The 23,355-nt window shown below is 40.1% G+C and overlaps 1 protein-coding gene across 1 annotated transcript in view; it reads left to right on the top strand.

Annotated features, from left to right (window-relative positions):
* The first annotated feature begins 1,344 nt into the window (after positions 1-1,344).
* The window catches only part of LOC123955409 (pancreatic lipase), a 46,364-nt gene continuing 24,353 nt past the window's right edge, over positions 1,345-23,355 (top strand). The window contains exon 1 of the mRNA XM_046027429.1: positions 1,345-1,405. The gene's annotated coding sequence lies outside the window, so the exon portion shown is untranslated. The remainder of the gene's footprint in view (positions 1,406-23,355) is intronic.

Raw genomic sequence — 23,355 nt, forward strand, 5'->3', positions numbered from 1 at the left:
CTTAGTAAGAATGGCTGGATTCCCAGATATTCCGCATTGTCTCTGTAAAACACACCAAGCCATGTCTATAGCAGAGTGGCCTGATACGTCCCTGTAGTTCTGTGCCCCAAGATATCTGCCAATTGTATTTGTTAATAGAGAGAAGTGATTTAATTAAACATGATGCCAAAATCACTATAAATGATTATAACATATCATTTTAATTGCTGATACAAAAGTACAGACCAGAATCTCAGTGGGGAACTTGAAAAAGGCCAACATCCAGACCACCCTCCCACCCAACTATATACCAGCCTCACTGGGGGTGGGTCCCAGACATCAAGACTTTCTTCAAGGATCCCCAAGTGATTCCAAATGGGCAGCCAAGGTTGGGAAACGAAGGTTGATCACAAGGCTATCTTAGGGAGGGAACAAAAGAAATTGTTTGGCACAAATTATTAGCCAGTTTAGATTTCTTTTTCTTCTTCTTCTTCCTCCTCTCCTTCTCTTTCCCCTTCTCCTTATCCCCCATCCTCCTTCTTCTCCTCCTCCTCCTCTTCCTTCTTCTCCTTCTCCTCCTTCTCCTTCTTCATAGCTCACAATAACCAAGTTACCTTCGCTGAATCGGAGGAGCTTTCTCTCTTTCCTTTTTGATCCTTTCTGCTACCTAGTGACATTTGGGAAGTCTCGTGGTCACCATTCTCAGATGCTTGGATATATCAGCTTCATCTAAGTGCAGCTGACCTTTGAGATCTGCCTGCCTCCCACCCCAGCCCTAGGGAGTCCTGAGTGTGTCAGGATATTAGACCCCTTAAATAGCCAGCTAAACGGTCAGAGGAAACTTTAAAGAGGTCTGCGGGGAGCAGTAGCATGGGTGGGGGTGGGGCCAGGGTGCTGGGCTGGAGGAGCATCCAGGGAAAGATTCTGTGCCCAGAATAATTATTGTACAGGAACTCACTGTCTGCCAATGACACCTTGTGAGGCCCTGGCACCAGAAGCTCCGGGTGCTGCCAGGCCTACAGGAGGTAAGACGCGATGCTTCTGCTGGAACAACGTGTGTCCACAGGGCCTTGGGAGAATTCCACCGCTCGGCTGAGCACCTGTGGCAATATCCTCACAGCACCTCCCCGGCGGTCACAGGGGAAGACACGGGAATAGTTGTTGGGTTTTTTTCTGTATGACCTTGTTTGTCAGACTTGTAGACTCATGCTTGTTTATTCATTCCATAAATATTTGCCTGAGGCAGCGGCCTGCATGACGTGTTTGAAAGACAGCAAAGGATGTAGTGTGATCAGAGCCAGAGCGGAAGCAAAAAGTGAGAAGACATGTCAGGGAGCAAAGAGACCTGCCATATAAGACGTGGTGAAGACCTGGGAATTCGTTCCAAGCACGCTGAGAAACCAGTGGAAGATTCTGAGCATCTCCTGTAAGTTAGTTTCCTCACAGAATACCTTTACTTCACGTTTGCAGAGCTGTTGGCTCAAGACGTCCCAAGGTTTGTGAATGAGCTTGCCATTAACGGATGCGAACTTTGTAATCTTATGTGGGTTTTTTTCCCATTAAATTCCTATTCGGTGTTTTATTTATTCTTCTTCTGAAGAATGACTTCGTGTAACTTCTTTCCTTTCCTAAACACTTTGGTTCTGAGTCATTTTTTCCCACGCAACCCACAGGCCTCAGCAGGATCCCTGTGCTCAGTAAGGGGAACTGTCTTCCCCCACCATCAGCAATTGTGACTGGCAGGGACCTGAGCTGGGCAAGGGTGACAGGGTCGGGCTATCCCAAGCTGTGATGTGCCACAGGAGGACAGGTTTTAGTGCAAGACCAAGCAGCCCGCCTGTGGTGTCCAAGTGCCTCTAGGGCTGGCCCATGGGGCGGCCTCAGTGCCACAGAAATGGCTTCCAGGGATGCAGGCAGCACGGGGCAAGTCTGCACTGGGAGTTGGGGTTTTGCCTGACCTCAGGCTGCCTGGGAATCCCAATTTCCTCAGGCATGATAAATAACGACAGTCATATTCGAGGGCTGTACCAAATCACGAGCTTCAGGCAAGTCAGGGACAGCAAATGGAAATAATTTTCTTTCCTAATATAGAATAGCTCCTTTCAAGATACTAGGGTTATGTACAAATATTATTTCCTCAGAAATATTCACAACTATTGCCTGAAACATTAGAGATGTTTGTAGCCCAGTAGGAGATTTTTTTTTTTAACTTGAACTTTTTTAATGGACTTTAAGGGGGAATCAGTGAATAATGAAATACTGAAATACTCAAACTACTTTTCTACTGGGAAATAAATCGCACTCTAGAGGCCTGAATAAATCATTACAGCTAATAAAATTTCCTGATATTGCCTCTAGTGGATTTGCACCAGAAATATTGAATTTGTACAGATTTATACAGTCAAATAAGGTCAGTCTATATAAAAGAATGCTGTTTAGCCAGCATTGGGGCAACATAAATTTAGACTATTCATTATGTAACCGCATCTGCGGTGAGTGCCCTTTGTAGCTTTCCCGATGAGAGTGGAGAGGAGAAAGCTTATATTGCTAGTAATACTTATCACTGCCGGTAAGGGAAGGCACTGCAGGATTCGTTTCCAAGCGATGGGACTCAAGACTCTGACGTCAGAGTCTGAGGACTTTCGTATTTTTTCTTGTCAAAATGATACCTCATTTGAATTTGCATTTTTCATTATCCTATTTTATCATTATATTCTATATATTTTGCACTGTATAGATAATTTTCATCATTGTATTTTATGTATGTTTTAACTTCTGAATATCCTGTTTGTGTGCTTTGCCTATTTTATCTGTATGGGTTGACATTTCCTTATTGGTTTGTAAAAACTCTTCGTATATCAGGGGTAGTAATGTTTTTGTCGGACATGTGTAGAGCAGATATTTTCCCCAGGTTGTGGTTTGTATTTTGCCTTTTCTATATACTATGGGGATGTTTTTAATTTTCATGCATTCTCAGATTTGGTACGAGAAATTAGGTTAGAATTAACTTTTCCTTTGTTCCTCAAATCATCCACCAACTATCTAAAATTCATCATTTTCCATTGCTTTAATGACACCTTTATATCTCATTATATTTCAATAGATACCTAGATTTAATGCTACATTCCCTACTCTGGTCTATTTGTTTGTTTTCGTTTCTCAGACTTGGCACCTTTGACATTTGGGGGGCCAGATTACTGTTGGGGGTAGGAGGAAGATGGCGTCCTATGCATTGTGGGAATGTTTCATGACATCCCCGCCCTCTACAGATGACAGTGACAATTCAACCCTCAGTTATAACAAGCAAAAGTGTCCCCATACATTGCCAAATGTCTCTGAGGGGCAAAATTGTCCCAGATAGAGGAAGCTGCTCTATTTCTATCCCGGTACTACATTATTTTAATGACCGGAGCTTTATAGTATATTTTAGTCTCAGCTAAAGCAAATTCTCCCTCACTTTTTTTTTTTTAAGAATTTCTGTGTTTAGACTCCAGAACTTAGAATCACTTCATGATTAACAGAAAAATCCTGCTGTGAAAAATTAATTATTTATCAATAAGTTTGTTGCCTAAAAACAAAATTCTGTCAGGATTTTCACTGGGTGTGATTTTAACGCCAATGTGACCTGGTAAGAATGGCCATCCTTCATGACATGCTGCCATCCTCTTCCAAACTTATCTCCACTGAGTTGGGTGTTTTATGAATCCTTAGTAGAGTCCTATGGTTTTCTTTGGAAAGGTAGAAACTTGCCTAACAGTTAATATCCTGATTTTGCTGTGTTCTGTGAATGACCTTGGGAAGCTACGGAACCTTCCTGAAGCTCAGTGTTTTCCATTACATGAAGGTTATAACAACAACAACAACAATGCCTACTTGTATTTTGTTTTGAGGATAAGTGATAATATAAGAAAGTCCCCACCCTCAGCCGGCATTTGTTCTTAGATACATTGGGATTCCTAGATATGTTGTATCTTATTGATTTTGTGAGTAAAATCTCTTCTTTCATGATATTGTTTCCATTAAAAAGAATCTGTTGCCTTTGGATGTAAATTCCGACTGACCACCTTACATTCTCTTGCGGTTTTCAGTGATTTTTCATAACTATAGTGATAGCATCTGGAAATAAAGGAATATTGCCCCTCTCCTTCCCAGCTGGCATCCTGCTTGTTATTAGATTTTTGCATTATTTAGCACTTTCAGAACAATATAAATTATAATAAAAATGAACGGACTTCTCTTATCTGGTATAAATGAGAATATCTGTAGCCCTTCACCATTAAAGCATGGGCTCCTGAGAAGTCCCTGGTACATTAAAGGAGTAGCTTTCTATTCTTACTTCCTAAAGTGTTTTTAATTGGGTATTGTTAATCAAAAAATATAAAATTTCAGTCATGCAAAGTGAGTGAGTTCTAGAGATCTGCTGTATAACTTTGTGCCTATAGATAAGCATCTGTACTGTACACTTAGATCTCATGTAAAGTGTTCTTGCCACAATAAAATAAAAATAAAATTAATAGAACAAATATGGAGGGGGGGGCGTGCCTGGGTCTGCCTTTGACTTAGGTCAGGATCCCAGAGTCCTGGCATCAAGCCTCATGTGGGGCTCCCCGCCACAGTGGAAGTCTAAAATAAATAAAATCTTTAAAAAGAGAGAGAGAGAGAGAACAAATTCTGAGTTTAAGAATAGACAAAGAATCCAAGGGAACAAAAGACAGAGACCCACACAAATATGAACACTGCAGACGCAGACCAGTGGGAACAGATTGGATTTTTCAACAAATAGGACACAGTTGAAGTTAGCTTCATATCATAGTTTCAAAAAAATCACTTCTAGGTGGATTAAACACTTAAATGTAAAAAGAAGTACTATAAAACAAAAGACAGTGTCAAATATCTTTATAACTTCTGAATTTAAAAGAATTTCTTTGAAAAAATATGTAAATAAGTATGTCATAAAGGAAAAATACATATATATTCAATTACACTAAAATAGAAAGAATTTCCTGTTCTTGAAAAGAAAACATAAAGAAAATAAAAAGCCCATGATCTCATGACTAGGGGAATATATTGCAACATGTAAAACTGACAAGTTATTTCTATCCAGAGTATATAAGGGAAGTTTGCAACTAAAAAGAGAAAAATAACCCAATAAAAGCAGTCAAGAGACACTTTACAGAGGAAGGAACTCAAGTACAAGAAAAAAAGAAAGCTCAATGTCATCGATAATCGAGTAAATGCTCATTGAAACAGCTGGGCTGTTTTACTGCCAACAGATTGGCGACAATGTAAAAATCTGATAACCTCGGATTACAGGAGGATGTTGAGCAACCAGAACAGTTCCCTAGCGTGGCAGGAAATGTACATTGCAGCAACTGCTTTGGAAATAATTAACACTGTCTAAGAAGATTAAGGACAAAAGATCTTACAACCTATCAAGTCCATTCCTAGATAGGAAATCTGAAAGAATTTGCATAATTGCATAGGTTCATAGCAACAATTTTTGTAATACCAAAACTAGATACAATCCAGATATCAATGAAGAGCAAGATGGATAAATTAATTGTGGTAAAATCATGTTATAGAATATCATACAGGGTGCCTGGGTGACTCAGTCATTAAGCGTCTGCCTTCGCCTTAGGTCATGATCCCAGGGTCCCAGGATTGAGTCCCACACTGGGCTCCCTGCTCAGTGGGGAGCCTGCTTGTCCCTCTGCCCCTCCCCTCCCCTCATTCTCTCTCTCCCCCTCTCTCTCACAAAAATGGATGAATGAAATCCTTAAAAAAAAAAAGACTATCATGCAATGATGAAAACTCAATCAAAGGTATACAAAACATGGACAAATTTTTGAAACATGATGTTGGGTAAGAAAAACCACATTGCTGAACAGTGCCTATAGTATGATTGCCCGTATAGGAAGTCAAGATGATGCAACACTAGAAAGTGTATCTTTGGGAGACAAACACATACTACGTTTCCAACACACAAGGCTTAAAGCAAAGCAGGGGAGGGAGGAGTTTAGATGTGTGGCCACCTCTGCTTGGGCGGGGGAGGACGGAATAGAGGGGAGTCATGCAGGGGACTCGTCCTATGCCTTCCATTGCCCGGTAGATTTAAGCATGTTGACTCACATGCACATTCAACAAATATTTCTTTGAAGCCTTCTGTGCATCACAGAGATGGCAGTGAACAAAATAGACATTTTGTCCTTTGGAGCTTACTTCTGGAACTTGGAGATGAGCAATGACTGTGATTAATAAATAATACATGTTATATAGTGATAAATGCTAAGGGATTTTTAAAATGAAGCACAGAGGAAGTGTTGCCTCGGGTAGGTGTTGAAAATGTATGCAGGCTGGCCAGGGACGGGCTCCCTGTGGAGATGGCATTTGGGTGAAGCCCGGAAGGAAATTGGGCCCAGCCTTGTGGCCCTGTGGGAAGGTGAGTGGCAGGCAGAAGAGGGACAGAGGTCGGAGAGGAAGCAGTCAGCAGGCAGCTGGGGTGGCGGGAGCCCAGTGGTCGGGGAGTAGGAGACAGGGTCAGAGGGCAGGATCGCGGTGAACACTGGTTTTCCTGTGAGGGAGACCTGACACGAAATGGAGTTTTTGAAGGATGAACAGACACTTGATCGTGACAGTTTATACCATACATACATCCTGCAAGCATTCTTCTGATGATTCAATATTAATTTTTCAAAAAGCGATTCAAGGCCTAAAGTGAGTCTCTCTCTCTCTCTCTGTTTTACAAGGAAATAAGTGAATATATTGATATTTAAATGTTTAAATTTAAAATTTATATTTAATTTAATAAATTAAATAAATTTAATTAAATTAGTTAAATAAATAAATTTAAATGAAATTTATATTTAAATGTTTAAATTTAAAATTCATATTTCAATGTTTCAATTAGTAGATATGCTTGAAACACAGTTATAAGCAGGAAAGGCTGCTGTGGGGATTCGATGCTGTGTTTTCTAAATGGCAGCCAAGAGACGGGTGCAGACTTACCTTCATGACAAGCTCAGACTTGGCTCTGGTCGGGCTGGAGAGCCTGGCTGGAGCCTCGCATGACCCAATCCCCTGAAGAATTAGGACTTTGATTCTTAGAAGTTTTTGTCCTCAGATGTTCTACACTAGTTTTGAGATTAAAAAGAGCTCGTTAAAATCCCAGCCAAGATGTTTGCAGGCATCTTTGAGACTGGTCCCACCGTCCCAGGTAATGGACTCCCTCTATCCTTGACGTCAGATGTTACCCGAACTAGTCCTTCCCTGCACACTGTCGGCGCCAGCTGTCACACAGCAAGCCTCTTGATCACTCATTACATACAAAGTTCTCTGCCCTTCTATCCCTCTATCTTTCTTGTTTGCACACCTCATGCCTCATCTGGGACCTGAATCATCTTTCCTAGGGACACGTAATCGGGGCTCAGTGGTACCAGCTCTGTGATGTACAGCGAGACCCCACTCCCATCCGCAGGGAGCTTAGGAGTCAGTAGACCTTGAACGCATAATCTCAGACTCTCCTCCAGAGATCTTTCCTGACTCCTTCTTCCTCTAAATAGAATTTTCCAAATTGAATCTCAGCTTCCTTTCTCCTAATTTCAAGAGGTAACCCTATAACCCACTCTTCCCTCAGGCTTTAACCCCAATGCCTTCCGTGAGCTCACTTTTCTGCTGCATTATTGAGCGGTCCATCAGCCAGGCATGCGTATCCTAACTCCCCCTTTTCTAGAATAAGTGAATTATCTTGCTTGATGCGGAAGAGTCTTTATTTTCTGTTTCTGAATTTGCGGTGGGTTAGACAAGCTATTCGCAGAAAAAAATATGTGGGCAGGTAATTTTTAGTGTTTGGCAACAGGCTCTATGGTAACAAAGCTTGTTCAACCATAAGCATATATATACTCAGAATTGTAGGATAAAAAAAAAATTTAAAAACATTAAAAGGGTGACTTATTTAAACACCGATTATCCAGATTTCAAGATAAATTTTATGTGTACGTTTATGAATTTCCCTCAGGTACTACTGATGTAAGCTTTTAAAATGGTTAAAATTGGAAGCATAGCCTTTGAACCCTCTCTTTTCTTACTATTTTTCTGTGGAACTCTAGGGAAAAGGAAACATTTACCTATTAAATGGCATTTATACTCTAGCCTGACATGTAGAATTTCCTAGAACTGCCTGGTGAGTTTGGAAAATGTGCCCTGTTTAAGGAGATATTACAAATGGTTTTTTAAACATATAAAATGGATTTCCTAGCTATCTGTCTATATTTAAATCAATTTAAATATATCACGGCTCTGCATTTACTGAGTCATATTTACTTAAAAATATCACTGTTAAGTATCTTTGAGGATTTTTAGGTATAATTTACATACAGTAAAATACACATATCTTAAGTGGTTTGATACGTTTTTATGTGCACTGTGTAACCTTTACCCGGATCAGAATGTAAAATGTTTCCATCACCCAGAGAGTTCCCTCCTGGTCTTTTCACTCAGCCTTCCCACACATAGACGTAATTACTTCTGTGACTTTATCACTTTAACAGTTTTCCCTGTTCCTGACCTTCCATAATAGGGATCGAACAATAGTATTTTAAGTGTTTTTAAATTTTTAAAAATTGAATTATTACGTAGAATTACCATATGATCCAGCCACCCTACTTCTCTATGCCCGAAGAAATTGAAAAGGGGCTTGAACGGAGATTTATAAAACTACGTTCATAGCGCACTATTCACGATCATTAAAAGGTAGAACTCAAGTGCCCACCGAGGGATGAATGGATAGGCAAAATGTTGCATATATACACTGTAGAATATTACTCAGCCTTAAAATAGAGGAAATTCTAGAATATGCTGCGACATGGATAAAACTCAAGGACATTATAGTAAGTACAATAAGCCAGTTACCAAGGAACAAATATTGTATGATTCCATCTATATGAGGTCCGTAGAGTAGTCAAATTCATGGAGATGGAAAGCAGAATGGTGGCTGCCGGAGACTGTGGGAGGGGAGTGTGTGGAGTTATTATTAACCAGACACAGAGTCTCAGTTTAGCGACATGAAAAAAAATTCTGTGGATGGATGGGAGTGATGGCTGCACAGTGGGGATGTCACTTAATGTCGTTTCATGTCACTGAACCGTATACTTAAGAATGGTTAAGATGATAGATGATATGCCATGCATGTATTACCACAATTTTTAAGTTATTTCAGTTTTTTTCTCCATTCTTTTAAAGCTACACTCAACTTTTTTTTTTTTTTTTTGGTCTTTTTGTAGATGCTGCTTTTGGGCGTAATGACAGATAAATACAAACTCTGTGTTAAAAGAAATGTCATACAAAAGCTTTTGTAAAGTGATAAAATCATATGCTTTGAAATTACACAATAGATAAAATTTGGGGTATGCCAAATATTTTTGCTTGGAGACCTGTATTCATAAAATAGTTTCAGAATCTTGAAAGAAAGTTCATCGGGCTGTAGGAAAGGATCCCAAAGGGGACTGGGAATGAAGCACATTGGAAATGGTAAATATGTGGGCAAATAAAAAAGATGACATTTACTCTTCATTTTTTAAAACTTTGTGACTTAATTTTGATCGTCTTGTGAGATAGGTAGTGTTATACAGATGTAATAGGGCGACTATAGTATAAAGGATATACGATCTAGGTATAGTATATACATAAGGATATAGTGTATGTATGTATATGTATACACAGGGGGATATATATGTCCTTAGAAAAACCACTAAAAATATAACGTGCAGAAGTATAGTTAAAAAACAGTAGAGAAATTAGGGACGCCTGGGAGGCTCGGTCGGTTAAGCCTCTGACTCTTGATTTTGGCTCATGATTTTGTCATGATCTCAGGGGTCCTGGGATGGAGTCCCAAGAATGGAGCCCCAGGTCAGGGTCTGCGCTCAGTGGGGAGTCTACTTGAGATTCTCTCTCTCCCTGTGTCTCCCACTCACATGCACTCTCTCTTTCTCCCTCAAATAAATAAATCTTTTTTAAAAAGTAGAGAAATTAAAATCAAATAGTAGTGATTACAATCCGTGAATTTACATTACCAGAAATTGACACAGCAAAACCCGGCGGAGAGGCTGGGTTTAATTTAAGACCAGAGGCATGTGGCAATGGGGGCACAACGCAGTGACTTAAGCACAGTATTACCCAATGCTCAGCCTGAAGGTCGTGGAATGGGGGAATATTTTCCAGGACTTGAGAATCAGAAGGATATTTATTCTAGACAGATACAGGTACGGGTAGACTGAATAGAGAATATCACTTACTGGAGAAGAATGGGAAGAGCCTGGCACTGGGATCGGGAGCCTGACATCTTGTCCGGACTGCACTCTGGCCCTTGATTTCTCCAATTTCAACAACATGGAGAATGTTAGAGATTATTTCTAAGATTGTTTCCTGCAAAAGAAATATTTGGAATGAAGTTAGAGTATTTCTAAAATAATTATTTTGTTAGCATTTAAAAGTTGCCATCCAGCACTAAGGATTTTAAGATTCTATTTTTTAATTTTGTTTATGACATTCTCCTCTGACCATTGACTCCCAGCTTATAGCTCTCATTGAATATCTGTATGTTTTCATGTAAAATAACCTTCCATTAATATACAGTAATGATGGAGATTCAAAAGCCTGGAAAAAAAATCCTTTTTCACCTCCCTTCAATATATTTCGTTGAGGGGCCCTCTAGTGGAAGATTTGCATATAGCGCTACAAGAATCAGGGCTTGGACATTGCATTACCTCCTATGATACTGCATTTGTGTATTTAAACAATAAAATATCTATGCCTATAATAAAATTCTCATGATTCAAGTTACCACCCAGATTAAACTTCTAGTTTGGATTCAAGTTTAAAATACAAGGAGAGAGTCCATATATTGGATTATAACATTTAAATTTTCTTCTATCCCAATGAGTTTTTATTGCCTTTAGATTAACAATGTGCATGAGAATCTATAAAGTAGTAAAAACATTGTTTTACGCCTTAAAATGTATTTAAAGAGAAGGCACTTGGGTCCTGAATGATTTCCCTTGGTCCTAGAGCTCCTGCACTTTTTCAGGTGAAGTTGAACACATCTGTCTTGACCACAGAGAAAGCACAGGAAGGAAATAAACTCAGGTCTCACAGAGAGGCCGCGGAAGCTGATATAAATCTTTTATGGGTGTTGACCAGGTAAATGTCTCCAGAGTCAAAGGATGCCACAGGCTCTGCTCTGCAGAATTTGTTCTAACACAATGGCATCAACGTGATAATGGATGTAGATGCTTCTCCCCTTAGCTAAACAGAAAAGTACTGTGAGTGACAAATATCTTAAACTTCGTCCAGGGGCAACTCAGCTCAGTTTTTAAGTGTCTCTGCCTTTGGCTCAGGTCATGATCCCGGGTTCCTGGGATCAACCCGCTCCTTGCTTAGTAGGAAGTCTGCTTTTCACTCTCTGCCTGCCATTCCCCCTGCTTGTGCTGTCTTTCTCTGTCAAATAAATAAAATCCTTAAAAACAAAACAAAACAAAAACAAAAACAAAAAAACCTCACCAGAAGCCAGTTTGACTTCATTTGTTAGTCAGTTCTGCTTTTTTTTTTTTTTTAAAAAAAAGCAAATATATGTGAAACAATTTAATCAAGCAATTACTCTGGCCTGAATTTCATCTACCATCAGTTTTAATTTTAAGAAATTGCTATAGGGGCACCTGGGTGGCTCAGTGGGTTAAGCCTCTGCCTTTGGCTCAGGTCATGATCTCAGGGTCCTGGGATCGAGCCCCGCATTGGGCTCTCTGCTCAGCAGGGAGCCTGCTTCTCCCTCTCTCTCTGTCTGCCTCTCTGCCTGCTTGTGTGCGCGTGCTCTCTCTCTCTCATCAAATAAATAAAATCTTAAAAAAAAAAAGAAATTGCTATAACTCATCTAAAACATCGAATTGGTTGTCTGCGGATAACCTCATGGGGTAAATGAACAGCTAAACTTACTTTGATATGAAAATCATCTTAAGCTTACCTTTCATGGGGTTAAGTAATTACTTTCATTATTAATTTTTAATGCATTTCTTTCCTAGTTGCAAGCTCCTAAAGTGACTCATCATTAAATTTAGTTTCTTTTCATAGAGGGGCAAGATCATGACTCATGACAATTAATTACCTGTAGGGTTAGACGTACTCTTATTTTCTTACATAACTATAAAAAAGTCATGACTAATGAAAATTTGGAATGCTTTCATATCTTCCCTAAGTGGGCCCAAATCCCAGTGTCTCTCTTTAGATGTTATTGTCAGGGTATCTGGATCTGGTTAGATCCAGATTTTATTTCGGACTCATTCCAGAACATTCTGAAGCAGTTTACTCTTCCCAGAGTGGGCATTCCTTTCCTGAGATTCTCATCTCGGGACACTCTTGGGCTCCTACTCCCCTGGGGAGGCTGCAAAGAGGGTAGATGGGGCCATAAGGCAAATCACAGCCTGTCTATCCTGCAAACGTCGGTAGGGTGGGCAACACATTTAAGAGAGAACTTCAGATAGCTCCACATTAGCCTGGGAGAGCAGTTCCCAAGGGTTTTCAGTCCTAAAGCACATGATTGGAAATTCCACGTTGAGAGGTTAGGGGTAAGCATGACTTTCTTTTTACTGATACAACCTTGGAGTTGGCAGATCATGTTCCACATGTAGGTTTTACCTGAGAGTCAAAAGTCAGTCCTCAGGTGCTTTTGTTACCTCATTCGGGACATTCTGGTTCCAGAAGGTGACAGAGGAAACTCTTGAACTCACTCCCTATCATGGACACACCAAATCTACAGCTACGTATGGAGCAATTCCCTCTGAAAGATAGCCACAGTTTCTGTAACTGCAGCAATTTCCTTGAACTGTCTGTAGAAATTCTGAAATTGTGGAATTGTCATTTCAAAGGACTGAAATTGCTGAACAATTCCTACACATTGGGGGAATGAGAAAAAAACCACATGGAGAAGGATCTGGCATACCCTCGGGTGATTGTGGGCCACTAAGAACAAAAAAGAAATTTGGATAAGCACAAGGGTTTGAGGGACAACCAAGAACTAAGGTCCAGCTAAACGAGAAAGCTCATCTCCACTCCGGTCAAGACCAGGAGAGGGGGGTGTCTGGATGGCTCAGTCCTCAAGTGTCTGCCTTCAGCTCGGTCATGATCCCCGGGTCCTGGGATCAAGCCCCACATTGGGCTCTCTGCTCAGCAGGGAGCCTGCTTCCCTCTCTCTCTCTCCCCCTGCTTGTGTTCCCTCTCCCGCTAAGTAAATAAATAAATAAAATCTTAAAAAAAAAAAGACCAGAAGATTGAACTGTTTTGTCTAATGCACAGAAACCAACACAGAGAGTCAAGGAAATTAAAACAAAACAAAAACCGATGAGTCTGTTTCAAACAAAGAAACAAGATAAAATTCCAGAAATGCACCTTCATGAAACAGAGATAAGTGATTCACCTGACAGAGAGACCTCATTCACAGTCATGTTCGTTCAGTTGGCCACTCCCAATCTCCCAGATTCATGCTGCAAGCATGTGGAGTTAACTTCGCACAGCTCAAAACTGCATAACTAAGGAGAGCCAGGCTCCACTGCATTCTCTCATTGAGGCCCCCAGATAGTGTGCATATTTCCACCGTAGTCACGGAAGGAAGTCAGACTCTCCAGGTCATATTTGCTGGATAATCAGTTAAACCTCAGGTGGGCCGCATCTCAAGGCCTGGGATGCTCTTGTTACCTTGATGATGCACAACATCAGCTTTGTAGATTCCAATCACATGGGTGCTAGCTAGTTCCACATCCCCAGATAGACGAGGAGCATCTCAGGAAACACCAACCACCTCCTTGTAATTTCCTCTCTGTGTGGCTTTCATCAATACTTAAGGAAATCTGGTCGTATTCAAATGTCCTAGAGGAGAAATTTGGTATTTGGAATTTCCAGCAGGTTTATCTGCTGGAGAGAAGTTTCCCATCACAGCTGAGATGTAGGATCTTAGCAATTCCCCAGGAAGCCGCTGATCCTCCCAGCCAGGCATCCTGAAGTATTGGCAACAGTTGCCGTTTGGTGAGCTTACTCTGTGCCAAAAATTGTGCTAAGATTTTACCGGCATTATTTGTATATTTCTCACAACAACTCTGCAATGAAGTTACCATCCTTGTTTCCATTTCACAGTTTTCTTAAAACTTAAAACAAGTTTTAAGAAGTTGAAGCATGTTCTGTGAATTTCTTCTGACCCCAAATGGCAACCTAGGAAATTTCACTTCGGTAACTGACAGGGGAGATGGGGGTTTCTCCCATCCCATACATAGACCCATTGTAAAGCTGGTGCACACTTTCATTTTCTGAAATGCCGTGAATCTGTGTATTCACACCTTGGTATTAACATGATGTGAAATATTTGTTGGATCTGAGTATGAGACTGAGAGATTATGAAGGTGTTATTGATGCTGTGTTTGTCCACGCAGTTTCCATCATCTCCAAATGGATGAAACTTGATTCCAGTTTCCAAAAGTGATCGGCTATTATTTTGTTTTTGATTGGCAGTTTATGAATTTCATCTTCTCTCTCTTAATGTATATCATATATGGGGATGAGCTAAAGTAAGGCCATCCAGATCAGCATTTCTCAAACTCAATCGTGCACACAAAATCTCCTGCAGATCCTGTTACATTGCAACTCTCCTTCAGTCCGATCAGTGGCTTTTCTTTCCTAACCCGTTAGCTCCCAGGTGATGCTGATGCTGCTGCCCGTGGACCACACTTTGGATAGGAAAAATCTAGATTTCTTCCAAACGGAGGACAAGAAATATCATGTGCAAAAAGAATTCTCTCCTGCCCTCTGCAGACAGAGTCTGGGACTCTAAAACCATTATGTGTATAGAGAGATTTTCCAGGGAACATGTTATGTTTTGCCAAACTTGCTAAATATTTGATATTATCTAATCCTTATTTTTTGAATGCAATAGAACTTCAAATATTATTCTAAAGACTTCCAGTGTTCTGTGAGGATTCTATGAGGGTGAGGGAAGATAAGAAAACTGTTGGGAAGTCAGGTTTGTTACAAACATGGAATTAGTCCAAATTATCCATCAATGAGTTAGTTTCATCTAAAGGAATCTAGTCTTCTAAAATTTTCATGCCTTTTCTTATGGCTTAACTATTCAAAACAACTTTTGGGAACTAAAAAATGAATCGTAAGGCACAGATTATCCTTCATGACTATAATATGTCTCTCACTGTGATTCAGATCTGTCAGTGATCTATTCCATTGCTAAATCCCAATCAGGATACGAACTAGAAAATAACTGTCATTAATGTATAATCAAGTCTGATTTCATAAGAGAATTGCAAGCACTTAAAAGTATGAACACTTAAAAGTAGCATTTTCAACCCAGATACTTTTGCAGGCTGTTTTTACCCTTCCTGCAATATTTAATCAAAAAAGGTATTTGTCATGACATGGCAGTGACTAAGGAATGATATCACCCATAAAAAATTGGATATTATTTCCAGTAATTCTTATGACTCATACAACTTTCTCATATATTTAAGAAATGTTTTTACATTAGTGCTTATCCAGGAAGGGATATTTTAGAGAAAGTGTAATTTAATTTAACTTTAAACTATATTTAATTTAACCTCAATTATCCAAATGACTGCCTCACCTGAAATGTTTTCATCTACGTGTTTAGTACTCTCTGGACATAGTTACAGTCATCATGTAAATGAAAAAAGTAATTGGCTTAATTATCTTGTGTGATGTTAACTGTGATTTTCCTTATGTACTATTAATTATTTGTCAATTATTTCTTATAATCAACTTTTAAAATATGTATATACTTAATCAATCTCAGATTTGATGATATGTGTCATTCACAATTAAAATATCAAATTGTGTGTTAAGTGTGGGCTATTAATCAGAGGTGAGTTCTGGCTTAGAGGAAGAAAAGGTATTGAGTTAATGAGAAGAAATAAAATAGGTAGTAAATTCTGCAAAGCATTATAGAAATACAAATAAAACAGGAAAATTTCATCAGGATAATAATAACAATAATATCTATTAAGGACCTACTATGTGCCAGGCCCCATTCTACAGGCTTTACCTGGCTTGTCTCATTTTTTCCTTACAGGAACCTGATCTTATAGGTCCTAGAACATTCCTATTTTACAGATGAAGAAGCTGAGATACAAAGACATAGACACCAAATCTAAGGTCACATCAGCACACAGTAGTACTGGGATCCGCACCTACAAAATCTGCTTTCTGGCGCGTATACTTCACCACGGAAGTGTAGAAGGTTTGAGTTTAGACCTGCACACTGTGGCCCACAGGCCAAATCCATCCTGCCACCTTCAGCCTGTAAACTGGGAATGGTTTTTACAGTAAAAAAAAAAAAAATCTAAAGAAAAATAATATTTTCGTGACCCATGAAAATTATATGGGATTAAAATTTTAGTGCCCATAAATAAAGTTTTATTGGAACACAAACACATTCGTTTGTTTCCATGTTGTCTATGCTGGTTTTCATGGTTTAACAGCCAAGTTGAGTAGTGCCACTCAGACACTATATGACCCACAAAGCCTAAGGTATTTGACACCTGACCCTTTAGAGAAAAAAATTCACCGACCCTTGTTGTGGACCACAAGAGTGAAGAAAACTAAGGACACAGAATCTGAGCAAATGCCACAGAGGATCATCCAAATGGAGTGAGTGTGAGGCACTCAAGGTTACCCAGCGATGGGGGCCTCATCTCATGAACATGAGAGTTAATGAGAAAACCCACATGCAATTAGGTAAATAGCAATCATTAGCAGAGAAATGAGTGTCTGGACTGCTCTTTCTAGGGAGGAGCTGTGGGCGGAGTTTGGGAGAGGTCTGGGGAATTGGAAGGGATAAATAAGATCAGGAAGAGCAGAACTGGGCTGCCAGTTTTCTGGTTGTAACACACACCTGTTGTTTCCCCCACTGATCTGGTCAAAACCAAAGCCAGTAAATCAAGGGAGGACAAAAATCTCATCTACCTAGTGTCATCATTACCTGGAAGGGATTTAGGACTGGAGGCCTACAGAGATCTTCCCCAGGGTTTGGGTTAGGGGTAGGGGGTCATAAATGGTGGAACAAGGGTGCAGCCTGCCTAGGCTTGGTGGGAGGAGGACAGTGAGCCCCCCTTGTGTGTTAAAGAAGCCATAATCCCATGTGCCCAACATTGCTGAAAAACTCTGTGTCTTGACTGAGTAATTGTCTTTCAAGAGATTGTGTTTTCTAGCATTATTACAATCTCTCCCAAACAGAGATTACTTGAGGATATTCCGATTGCTGGAGAACGTGAGATCCCGAAGATTTATGTATTTTCATTAGCCCAGGTGGGTGCCTTGCTGATATATTGGTGCTGTGACCTATGAAGTGGGTCAGGCCAATTATCAAAATACCAGAGATGCCAGTCATGTTGTTCATGATTTCCAAAGTACTTTGTCAAATGATTAAGTTCTGTATAAAGATGAAATATACCCTTTATGGTGTCATGTACGTGCACGAAAGCATGTCTGTCGAGAGTGAGAAAATGATCAGGGTATATGTATCATCAGTTTGGAACGCATGGCAGGACTGGGGGGGTCTATACTCTAGAATGACCGAAAGTAAATGTCTTTATGTTAAACTTGGGTTTGATCAGTTTCTAGGACTTTCTTTTCAGAATAGATTATGAAATATCCAGAGGTTTGACTGAGAAAATTCAAATGTCTGTGCCAGCAGGTGTTGGGGTCAGCTAGGGAAATACAGCTTAGCATAATCTGGGCATCCCTCTGGAAGGGAGTCATGGAACCCAGGACATTACACTAGTGTTTCCCAAACTTGTGTGTGTATCAGGGTCATGAGAAGAAGTTCTCAAAAGTACAGATTCCTTAGTACCACCCCTGAAAAATTTAATTCGGTAGGTTTAAGACACATCCTAGAAATCCAAACTTTTGTAATGTTCCTCAGGACTTGAAGCCACTGGTTTATGGCTCTTTTATTTTTCCAAGTACCTACAGGGTAATCTACAGAAAACCATGTGTGGGCCAGATTTTTCCCTAACTCTTGGGAGAAATCAGTCACAATAGCCTCAAAAATTAATCGTCACCAATAAAGTCCCAAGAGCATCAAAGAGAGACCCACCCCAACTCCTAGTCAGAGAGGACTGAGAGTCCACGTTCAGTGTCCGAAGCCTGTAGTCAGCAGAATAATGCCTCCCCCACCCACCAAAGATGCCCACATCCCAAGTCTCAGAACCTGTAAATAGGTTATGTTACACGGCAAAGGAGAATCAAAGTTGCAGATGGAATTAACATTGCTGCAGATGACTTTAAGATAGGGAGATTGTTCTGGATTATGCAGATAGGCCCAATGTAATCACTGGAGCCCTTAAAAGTGGGAAAGGAAGGTAGAAGAGGAAAAACCAAAGAGATGACGTCATAAGAGGGACTTGGCCCCACATGGCTAACTTTGAAGATGGAAGGAGGTCACACACCAAGGAATGCCCTAGAAGTTGGAAAAGATAAGGAAACAGATTCTTCCCTAGAATCTCCAGAAGGAACATGGCCCTGCCAACATCTTGATCTTAATCCTGTAGAATACTTCTGAATTTCAGAACACTAAGGTAGTCGATTTGTGTTCTGGTAAGCAACTGAATTTGTGGCAACAACGATAGTAAACTAATATAAACACTTTAGGCTTTAGTTTGGCAGTGAGTAACCACCTTAACATAGGATGGGCAAGCACAAAGCAGATTGCTGTCTTTATAACCACCCAACCCAGAACAAACATTGTTCATTCATTTCAATTCTCTTTCCACTGACCTTAAATGAGACTCCAGAATCCTCCTCACCCCAGGGCTCCAGATGGGTATGACCAGCTGATTATGACAGACACACAAATTAAAACCTATTGCTATCCTTGGACTAATACCTTTTGTAACTATGATCTCTAAACCAGGTTACATTGTCAGAGTAATGGATGCAAGTTGTATGCATCTCTCTCAATTTCCAAAAATGTCTAGAGCAAATGCTGATAACATTCACGAATACACAAATCCACAATGTTCTTGGCGCTGATGGCAGGAAGTTGGTTAATTCACTAATTGAGTAACTACTTACAAAGTGTTAACCTTATACTAGGCCCTAGTGTAGATATTGGGGAGCTGAAGTTGAAAATACAGATACGATCCTTATGCCTTGATGGAGTTTTCTCTCTAATTCAATGTTTCTCAAAGTATAGTCCATCAGATAGAACACAGAGGGTGAATCAGTCAGCTAATGGTGCATAACAAACCACTCCCAAACTCAATGACTTAAAACAAAAGGCATTTATGATTGTTCCATGGGTTAGCTGGAGTGTTCTGCTGATCTGGACCAGGTTTGGCTGTCCTTGCTTGGTCCCCTACATGTGTCTGCAGTCAGTCGGTAGGTCAGCAGAGTGCTGGCTGGTTTAGGATGTCCTCATCTGCTCTGACTGTCCTCCACTTGATCTCTCATCCCTCTCCAGGCTAGCCTGGCCTTATCAATCTGAGACTCCCAGGGGTTCAAGGAAATGAATGAAAGCAAGAAAGGCCTCTTGAGGCCTAGACTCAGGGCTAACAAACTGTTGGGTTTACAAACATCTATTGGCCAAAGCAAGCCACAAGACCAGCCTAAATTCAAAGGTGAGTAGATTTTACCTCTTGATGGAAGGAAGTAAAAAGTCATGCTTCAAGAGTCTTGGACAGAAAGAAGTATAGGATGTCAGGACCATTTTTGTAATCTATCTAGGTGGCGTGTCAGTTACAGTAAAGAATGTGATAAAACAATTTGTTCACCTACCTTTGACAAATCTGAGGTGTAAAATCTATTAGAGTTCTGCAGAAATTCCTTTTTTCTTTCTTTTTTTTTTTTTTTAAGATTTTATTTATTTAAGGGGCACCTGGGTGGCTCGGTTGGTTAAGCAGCTTCCTTCAGCTTAGGTCATGATCCTGGGGTCCTGGGATCGAGTCCTGCATTGGGCTCTCTGCTCAGCAAGAAGCCTGCTTCTCTCTCTCTCTCTGCCTGCAGCTCCTGCTTGTGCTCTCTCTCACTGTCAAACAAATACACAAAATCTTTTAAAAAAGAAAGATTTTATTTATTTAAGAAAGAGTGTGAGTGAGCATGGACAGGGAAGGGGCAAGAGAGAGAGAATCTCAAGCAGTCTCCACACAGAACAAGGAGCCCAATGCAGGACTCAAGCCCATGACCCTGAGATCATGACCTGAGCAGAAGTCAAGACTCAGACCCTTAACCAACTGAGCCACCCAGGTGCCCCTCCTTTCCCTTATTAGTAACTGTGGCCAAATGCCATACAGGTGACACCTGCATTTTGCCTCAGCACCATTTCCTTGCCAGAGAACAATTCTTGGCTCACACGCAGTCTTCACCATCTTAGTCAATCCAACTCCAGCGTTCTAGTTGCTCAAGTCAAAATTTTGGAGTCATTCTTAATTCATAATGTGTCTCCATATCATTTGTGTTAAACATACCCTTTTATGTCATTCCTGTTCTGTTCAATTATATTCTCATTTTCACACACACACACACACACACACACACACACACACACCCCAAAGAATCAACAGTTCAAAAGCAGTTCACTGAAGTGAAAAGACAGCGATGAATATAACAGCACAAATACCATCGTTCAGAATAAACTCATAAAGCTAAATAGTAGATAAGACTCCGGTGAGAATGTCATGCCTGAATCTCGAGCTCTTGAAACGAATGTGACAATGTGATAGTGCCACTAGGGTTTACAGTGATGATCGAAATGGGGATTGTACTAGATCAGCATTCTTTTGTTCTGCACACCCTACCTCCAGTCTGCAGCAGGATTAGCAAGAATATTTGGCCCAAAGCAGAATTGATATTGTTTCTGTTTTCATATTTTCAAATAATACATTGGTATGCTCAAGTAAATTGTTTTTCTCCCCAGAATAAGTAAAAATTAATGCTTCCCAGGATGAAAGCAATTAATCTTGCCACAAAAGGCAGAAACTAACTCCAAACTATTTAGGCATTATTTAAAATTGCATTTTTTGTAGCAAAAGCTGTTTCAAATTACACAATTACAGAGGAGGCTTTAAAACCAACCAGCAGCCACAATAATAATGATACATATAATTTTTGGAAAGAAAACAAAGAATGAGCTATCAGCCAAATCCCCTTATCAGATGACATTGTTGCATGTCACATAGTATCAACAGCAAACTATGTGAAATTATTATTCTGAGCTTGCTGGAGACATGTTTCACTTTACAGCCAGACAGCTTCCCTAGTGTGCAGAGTAGGCATTGGTTCTTGGCATGCGTGGCACAGGGAAAAGTGTTTTGCATATTCTTCTGCCTAGTTTATCATTGAGTTTCCGCATAGTGGTTATTTTGTGAGCTGTAATGCAGACGGAAGGAGATTCACTGGGTTAAGGAAGGACAGAACCCCACAGAGCTTATAGCCAGGAAGGGGGTTGTTCTTAAGATGTCAAAGGTAGCACCCAAACTCCCAGGCCCACTTGGCTCACACGCAGTCTTCACCATCTTAGTCAATCCAACTCCAGTGTTCCAGTTGCTCAAGTCAAAATTTTGGAGTCATATTTAATTCATTGCCATTTCCCATACTTCCATCCAAGTCCTATCCGTTCTACCTTCTAAATATATCTTGAATCTGGGCAAGTCTCACTATTTCATTGCTGATCCGAGACGGCTCTGGGTCTTATTCACTCCCAGGACCTATGACAGTATCGAGGAAGATGCGTGAGTGAATTACCAGAATCAAAGTTCGGAGAGTATGTTAATGTTAATGGACAGAATCCTCTGGTTCACAGCCATGTTTCACAAGATTTAATTCCACAAATAGTCTCTGAGCACTTCACTGTGGTCCAGGCATGTAAATTTTTTTGATGCTATTAAAGTATAATTTACATAAAGGAAGATGCACCCATTCTGAGTACAGTTCAAATAGTTATTTCAGTACCATTTGTTGAAAAGACTATCTTTGCTCCATTGTATTTCCTTTGTTCCTTTACCAAAGATCAGTGGACTATATTTTTGTGGGTCTATTTCTGGGCTGTCTACTCTGTTCCATTGACCTATTTGTATATCCTTTTGCCAAGATAACACTGTCTTGATTATTGTAGCTCTGTAGTAAGTCTTGAGGTAGAATTTTTCTTCTTCAGTTTTGTGTTGCCCATTCTGGGTCTTTTGCCTCTCCATATCTACTTCAGAACTGGTTTGTCAATAGCCACAGATTTCTGGAATTTTCATTGGGATTGCATTGATTTAATGGATCCCATTAGGAAGAGCAAACAATACTGAGTCGCCCTGTCCCGATTTATTTAGTCTCTCTCATCTCTCCCTATTTATTTATTTAGTTCTTTTTGGCTTTCATCCATCAGACTTTTGTCATTTTGCTCATATAGAGAGCTTTGGGAAAAAACAGGGTTTTTCTGGGGTGCCTGGGTGGTTCAGTTGTTAAGTGTCTGCCTTTGGCTCAGGTGGTGATCCCGGGGTCCTGGGATAGAGCCTCACATCTGGCTCCTTGCTCAGCAGGGAGCCTGTTTTCCCTCTCCCACTCCCTCTGCTTGTGTTCCTGCTCTTGCACTTTCTTTCTCTGTGTGGAATAAATAAATAAAATATTTTTAAAAGAAGAAGATGAGGGTTTTTCATTCTCATGGGGGTCCAGTTTATCTATTTTTTAAAATAAATATTTCCTAAGACATCTTTACCTACCCTATGATCATAATGATTTTTTTTTTCCTATGTATTCTATCAAAGAGTTTTAATTTAAGCTTTTGCATTTAGGTCAGGCTCTCAGCACTTATTTATTGTCGTTGCTTATTTTTATTTTTTTAAGTTATCTCTACAACCGACATGGGGCTCGAACACATGACCCCAAGACCAAGATTTAATGCTCTACCGACAGAGCCAGCCAGGCACCCCTCTCTGGACTTCAAATAAGCCATTTCACTACAGGGCTTGCTTGTTTCAGTTGATGAGTTTGTAGTCATCCTTACCTTTGTTTTCTCTATATATGATGTGTCTCTTTCCCCCTTCTGCCTTTAAGATTTTTTTCATCATTGGGTTTCAGCTACTAATAGTAAATTTACTGCAATGTAGTAAATTTTTACTGCAATATGCCTTTGTGCATTTTTCATTGATTTATACTTTTGGGGATAAAGCTTCTTACTTATGTGGGTTCGTATTTTAAAATCAATAGTAGAAAATGTTCAGCCATGATTTCCAGCCATTATTTCTTTATATAGTTTACTTAATGTCTGCTCTGGGAATCCAATTGTTTGTACATTCTATTGCTTATTATGTTTCTACAGGTCGCTGCCGATCTTCC

Source organism: Meles meles, chromosome 13 (assembly GCF_922984935.1).
Source record: "Meles meles chromosome 13, mMelMel3.1 paternal haplotype, whole genome shotgun sequence".
NCBI lineage: Eukaryota > Metazoa > Chordata > Mammalia > Carnivora > Mustelidae > Meles > Meles meles.